Here is a 7,500-nt window from a genome sequence, read left to right as displayed (position 1 = left end):
ACCCGCGGCTGAGAAGGGACGTGGTCGTCCTCGATAGCGGGGCTACCGCATGCGATGGGAAAAAATTTTTTTTTTTTTTTTTTTTTTTTCATCGGGCTTACCCGCGGCTGAGAAGGGACGTGGTCGTCCTCGATAGCGGGGCTACCGCATGCGATGGGAAAAAATTTTTTTTTTTTTTTTTTTTTTTTCATCGGGCTTACCCGCGGCTGAGAAGGGACGTGGTCGTCCTCGATAGCGGGGCTACCGCATGCGATGGGAAAAAATTTTTTTTTTTTTTTTTTTTTTTTCATCGGGCTTACCCGCGGCTGAGAAGGGACGTGGTCGTCCTCGATAGCGGGGCTACCGCATGCGATGGGAAAAAATTTTTTTTTTTTTTTTTTTTTTTTTTTTCATCGGGCTTACCCGCGGCTGAGAAGGGACGTGGTCGTCCTCGATAGCGGGGCTACCGCATGCGATGGGGAAAAAAAAAATTTTTTTTTTTTTTTTTTTTTTTTTTCAGCGGGCTTACCCGCGGCTGAGAAGGTACCGCGGGTATCATCGTACGTGGTCGACCCGATAGCGGGCTACCGCGGGTAAAGGGACGTCGACGGCCTCGGTAGCGAGCTACCGCGGGTCTCATCGTACGTGGTCGACCCGATAGCGGGCTACCGCGGGTAAAGGGACGTCGACGGCCTCGGTAGCGAGCTACCGCGGGTCTCATCGTACGTGGTCGACCCGATAGCGGGCTATCGCAGGTAAAGGGACGTCGACGGCCGTGCTAGCGGGCTACCGCGGATATCATCGTACGCGGTCGACCCGATAGCGGGCTACCGCGGGTAAAGGGACGTGGACGGCCGTGCTAGCGGGCTACCGCGGGTCTCATCGTACGTGGTCGACCCGATAGCGAGCTACCGCGGGTAAAGGGACGTGGACGGCCGTGCTAGCGGGCTACCGCGGGTCTCATCGTACGTGGTCGACCCGATAGCGGGCTATCGCGGGTAAAGGGACGTGGACGGCCGTGCTAGCGGGCTACCGCGGGTCTCATCGTACGTGGTCGACCCGATAGCGGGCTATCGCAGGTAAAGGGACGTCGACGGCCGTGCTAGCGGGCTACCGCGGATATCATCGTACGCGGTCGACCCGATAGCGGGCTACCGCGGGTAAAGGGACGTGGACGGCCGTGCTAGCGGGCTACCGCGGGTCTCATCGTACGTGGTCGACCCGATAGCGGGCTACCGCGGGTAAAGGGACGTGGACGGCCGTGCTAGCGGGCTACCGCGGGTCTCATCGTACGTGGTCGACCCGATAGCGGGCTACCGCGGGTAAAGGGACGTGGACGGCCGTGCTAGCGGGCTACCGCGGGTCTCATCGTACGCGGTCGACCCGATAGCGGGCTACCGCGGGTAAAGGGACGTGGACGGCCGTGCTAGCGGGCTACCGCGGGTCTCATCGTACGTGGTCGACCCGATAGCGAGCTACCGCGGGTAAAGGGACGTGGACGGCCGTGCTAGCGGGCTACCGCGGGTCTCATCGTACGTGGTCGACCCGATAGCGGGCTATCGCGGGTAAAGGGACGTGGACGGCCGTGCTAGCGGGCTACCGCGGGTCTCATCGTACGTGGTCGACCCGATAGCGAGCTTCCGCGGGTAAAGGGACGTGGACGGCCGTGCTAGCGGGCTACCGCGGGTCTCATCGTACGTGGTCGACCCGATAGCGAGCTACCGCGGGTAAAGGGACGTGGACGGCCTCGGTAGCGAGCTACCGCGGGTATCATCGTACGTGGTCGACCCGATAGCGGGCTATCGCAGGTAAAGGGACGTGGACGGCCGTGCTAGCGGGCTACCGCGGGTCTCATCGTACGTGGTCGACCCGATAGCGAGCTACCGCGGGTAAAGGGACGTGGACGGCCCCGGTAGCGAGCTACCGCGGGTAAAGGGACGTGGACGGCCGTGCTAACGGGCTACCGCGGGTATCATCGTACGTGGTCGACCCGATAGCGGGCTACGGCAGGCAAAGGAACGTCGACGGCCTCGGTAGCCAGCTACCGCGGGTAAGGAGGGACGTGGTCGACCCGATAGCGGGCTACGGCCGGCAAAGGATCATCGACGGCCTCGGTAGCGAGCTACCGCGGGTAAGAAGGGGACGTGGTCGACCCGATAGCGGGCTATCGCAGGCAAAGGAACGTCGACGGCCTCGGTAGCCAGCTACCGCGGGTAAGGAGGGACGTGGTCGACCCGATAGCGGGCTACGGCAGGCAAAGGTACGTCGACGGCCTCGGTAGCCAGCTACCGCGGGTAAGGAGGGACGTGGTCGACCCGATAGCGGTCTACCGCAGGCAAAGGTACGTCGACGGCCTCGGTAGCCAGCTACCGCGGGTAAGGAGGGACGTGGTCGACCCGATAGCGGGCTACCGCCGGCAAAGGTACGTCGACGGCCTCGGTAGCGAGCTACCGCGGGTAAGAAGGGGACGTGGTCGACCCGATAGCGGGCTATCGCAGGCAAAGGAACGTCGACGGCCTCGGTAGCCAGCTACCGCGGGTAAGGAGGGACGTGGTCGACCCGATAGCGGGCTACGGCAGGCAAAGGTACGTCGACGGCCTCGGTAGCCAGCTACCGCGGGTAAGGAGGGACGTGGTCGACCCGATAGCGGTCTACCGCAGGCAAAGGTACGTCGACGGCCTCGGTAGCCAGCTACCGCGGGTAAGGAGGGACGTGGTCGACCCGATAGCGGGCTACCGCAGGCAAAGGTACGTCGACGGCCTCGGTAGCCAGCTACCGCGGGTAAGGAGGGACGTGGTCGACCCGATAGCGGGCTACCGCAGGCAAAGGTACGTCGACGGCCTCGGTAGCCAGCTACCGCGGGTAAGGAGGGACGTGGTCGACCTGATAGCGGTCTACCGCAGGTAAAGGTACGTCGACGGCCTCGGTAGCCAGCTACCGCGGGTAAGAAGGGGACGTGGTCGACCTGTCAGCGGGCTACCACGAGAAAGGTACGTGGACGGACGGCCTGTTAGCGGGCTACCACGAGGAAGGTACGTGGACGGCCTGTTAGCGGGCTACCACGAGGAAGGTACGTGGACGGCCTGTTAGAGGGGTACCACGGGCTTATGCGGGGTCTTCACGTATCTACCTACCCGCGGTAGCCCGGTAAAGGCCGACCACGTACCTTTGCCTGCGGTAGAGACCCGTGATCGCCCGGTACCAGACGGGTACCACGGGCTTATGCGGGTCTTCACGTATCTACCTACCCGCGGTAGCCCGGTAAAGGCCGACCACGTACCTTTGCCTGCGGTAGAGACCCGTGATCGCCCGGTACCAGACGGGTACCACGGGCTTATGCGGGTCTTCACGTATCTACCTACCCGCGGTAGCCCGGTAAAGGCCGACCACGTACCTTTGCCTGCGGTAGAGACCCGTGATCGCCCGGTACCAGACGGGTACCACGGGCTTATGCGGGTCTTCACGTATCTACCTACCCGCGGTAGCCCGGTAAAGGCCGACCACGTACCTTTGCCTGCGGTAGAGACCCGTGATCGCCCGGTACCAGACGGGTACCACGGGCTTATGCGGGGTCTTCACGTATCTACCTACCCGCGGTAGCCCGGTAAAGGCCGACCACGTACCTTTGCCTGCGGTAGAGACCTCGTGATCGCCCGGTACCAGACGGGTACCACGGGCTTATGCGGGGTCTTCACGTATCTACCTACCCGCGGTAGCCCGGTAAAGGCCGACCACGTACCTTTGCCTGCGGTAGAGACCCGTGATCGCCCGGTACCAGACGGGTACCACGGGCTTATGCGGGGTCTTCACGTATCTACCTACCCGCGGTAGCCCGGTAAAGGCCGACCACGTACCTTTGCCTGCGGTAGAGACCCGTGATCGCCCGGTACCAGACGGGTACCACGGGCTTATGCGGGTCTTCACGTATCTACCTACCCGCGGTAGCCCGGTAAAGGCCGACCACGTACCTTTGCCTGCGGTAGAGACCCGTGATCGCCCGGTACCAGACAGGCCGACCACGTACCTACACGTATCGAGGAATAATGCCAGCCTGGGTCCTGACACGGCCTAAGTAACAGGCTAGGGTTAGGGTTAGGGTTAGGGTTAGGGTTAGGGTTAGGGTTAGGGTTAGGGTTAGGGTTAGGGTTAGGGTTAGGGTTAGGGTTAGGGTTAGGGTTAGGGTTAGGGTTAGGGTTAGGGTTAGGGTTAGGGTTAGGGTTAGGGTTAGGCATCGTCAAGAGGCGGCTTAGGGTTAGGGTGTACGATGCCTGCCTTCGTTACGTTACGTTACATGAAATGTGATCGTTTCATCGAGAGACCTGCTGTACTATTCTTACGTGCGGCTTCCCGATGAAAAATTGTCAACCTGTAACACTTTTTGACTAGGCTATGGCTTTGGCTGGCCGCCGATGGTCGAGAGACCCGCGGTAACCTGTCCGCGTCTAACGTGCGACATCCCGATGAAAATCTCACCCACGTAAAAAATATTTACCGAGGGTATTGTTTGCCGGCCTGAATGGTCGAGAGACCCGCGGTAGCTCGCCTGCGTCTAACGTGCGGCTTCCCGATGAAAATGTAACCCACGTGAAATTTTTTTACCGACGGTATAGTTTGAAGGTCTCGATGGTCGAGAGACCCGCGGTAGCCTGTCCGCATCTAACGTGCGGCTTCCCGATGAAAATTTCACCCTTCTAAAAAATTGTTACCGAGGGTATAGTTTGACGGCCTCGATGGTCGAGAGACCCGCGGTAGCCTGCCTGCGTCTTACGTGCGGCTTCCCGATGAAAATTTCACCCTTGTAAAAATTTTTTACCGAGGGTATAGTTTGAAGGCCTCGATGGTCGAGAGACCCGCGGTAGCCTGTCCGCATCTAACGTGCGGCTTTCCGATGAACCTTTCAGCCTTGTAAAATTTTTTTTACCGAGGGTACAGTCAGACGGCTTCGATGGATGGTCGAGAGACCCGCGGTAGCCTGCCTGCGTCTAACGTACGGCTTCTCGATGAACAGTTCAGCCTTGTAAAATTTTTTTTACCGAGGGTACAGTCAGACGGCTTCGATGGATGGTCGAGAGACCCGCGGTAGCCTGTCCGCATCTAACGTGCGGCTTTCCGATGAACCTTTCAGCCTTGTAAAATTTTTTTACCGAGGGTACAGTCAGACGGCTTCGATGGATGGTCGAGAGACCCGCGGTAGCCTGCCTCGTCTAACGTGCGGCTTTCCGATGAACATTTCAGCCTTGTAAAAATTTTTTACCGAGGGTACAGTTAGACGGCTTCGATGGTCGAGAGACCCGCGGTAGTCTGCCTGCGTCTAACGGACGGCTTCCCGATGAACATTTCAGCCTTGTAAATTTTTTTTACCGAGGGTACAGTTAGACGGCTTCGATGGTCGAGAGACCCGCGGTAGCCTGCCTGCGTCTAACGTACGGCTTCTCGATGAACATTTCAGCCTTGTAAAATTTTTTTTACCGAGGGTACAGTCAGACGGCTTCGATGGATGGTCGAGAGACCCGCGGTAGCCTGCCTGCGTCTAACGTACGGCTTCTCGATGAACAGTTCACCCTTGTAAAAAATTTTTACCGAGGGTATAGTTTGAAGGCTTCGATGGTCGAGAGACCCGCGGTAGCCTGCCTGCGTCTAACGTACGGCTTCTCGATGAACATTTCAGCCTTGTAAAATTTTTTTTACCGAGGGTACAGTCAGACGGCTTCGATGGATGGTCGAGAGACCCGCGGTAGCCTGCCTGCGTCTAACGTACGGCTTCTCGATGAACAGTTCACCCTTGTAAAAAATTTTTACCGAGGGTATAGTTTGAAGGCTTCGATGGTCGAGAGACCCGCGGTAGCCTGCCTGCGTCTAACGTACGGCTTCTCGATGAAAATTTCACCCTTGTAAAAAAATTTTACCGAGGGTATAGTTTGAAGGCTTCGATGGTCGAGAGACCCGCGGTAGCCTGCCTGCGTCTAACGTACGGCTTCTCGATGAACATTTCAGCCTTGTAAAATTTTTTTTACCGAGGGTACAGTCAGACGGCTTCGATGGATGGTCGAGAGACCCGCGGTAGCCTGCCTGCGTCTAACGTACGGCTTCTCGATGAACAGTTCACCCTTGTAAAAAATTTTTACCGAGGGTATAGTTTGAAGGCTTCGATGGTCGAGAGACCCGCGGTAGCCTGCCTGCGTCTAACGTACGGCTTCTCGATGAAAATTTCACCCTTGTAAAAAAATTTTACCGAGGGTATAGTTTGAAGGCTTCGATGGTCGAGAGACCCGCGGTAGCCTGCCTGCGTCTAACGTACGGCTTCTCGATGAACATTTCAGCCTTGTAAAATTTTTTTTACCGAGGGTACAGTCAGACGGCTTCGATGGATGGTCGAGAGACCCGCGGTAGCCTGCCTGCGTCTAACGTACGGCTTCTCGATGAACAGTTCAGCCTTGTAAATTTTTTTTACCGAGGGTATAGTTAGACGGCCTCGATGGTCGAGAGACCCCGCAGTAGCTGGCCTGCGTCTAACGTACGGCTTCCCGATGAAAATTTCAGCCTTGTAATTTTTTTTTTACCGAGGGTATAGTCAGACGGCCTCGATGGTCGAGAGACCCGCGGTAGCCTGTCCGCGTCTAACGTGCGGCTTCCCGATGAAAATTTCACCCTCGTAATTTTTTTTTACCGAGGGTATAGTTAGACGGCCTCGATGGTCGAGAGACCCGCGGTAGCCTGTCCGCGTCTAACGTGCGACACCACGATGAACATTTCACCCTCGTAAAATTTTTTTACCGAGGTATACTTTGCCGGCCTGGACGATCGAGAGACCCGCAGTAGCTGGCCTGCGTCTAACGTACGGCTTCCCGATGAAAATTTCAGCCTTGTAATTTTTTTTTTTACCGAGGGTATAGTCAGACGGCCTCGATGGTCGAGAGACCCGCGGTAGCCTGTCCGCGTCTAACGTGCGGCTTCCCGATGAAAATTTCACCCCTCGTAATTTTTTTTTACCGAGGGTATAGTTAGACGGCCTCGATGGTCGAGAGACCCGCGGTAGCCTGTCCGCGTCTAACGTGCGACCCCACGATGAACATTTCACCCTCGTAAAATTTTTTTACCGAGGGTATACTTTGCCGGCCTGGACGATCGAGAGACCCGCGGTAGCCTGTCCGCGTCTAACGTGCGACCCCACGATGAACATTTCACCCTCGTAAAAATTTTTTTACCGAGGGTATAGTTTGCCGGCCTGGACGATCGAGAGACCCGCGGTAGCCTGTCCGCGTCTAACGTGCGACCCCACGATGAACATTTCACCCTCGTAAAAATTTTTTACCGAGGGTATACTTTGCCGGCCTGGACGATCGAGAGACCCGCGGTAGCCTGTCCGCGTCTAACGTGCGACCCCACGATGAACATTTCACCCTCGTAAAAAATTTTTACCGAGGGTATACTTTGCCGGCCTGGACGATCGAGAGACCCGCGGTAGCCTGTCCGCGTCTAACGTGCGACACCACGATGAACATTTCACCCTCGTAAAAAATT

The sequence above is a fragment of the Mytilus trossulus genome, unplaced genomic scaffold (assembly GCF_036588685.1).
Source record: "Mytilus trossulus isolate FHL-02 unplaced genomic scaffold, PNRI_Mtr1.1.1.hap1 h1tg001207l__unscaffolded, whole genome shotgun sequence".
Taxonomy (NCBI): Eukaryota; Metazoa; Mollusca; class Bivalvia; order Mytilida; family Mytilidae; genus Mytilus; species Mytilus trossulus.
This window is presented reverse-complemented; position numbering follows the sequence as displayed.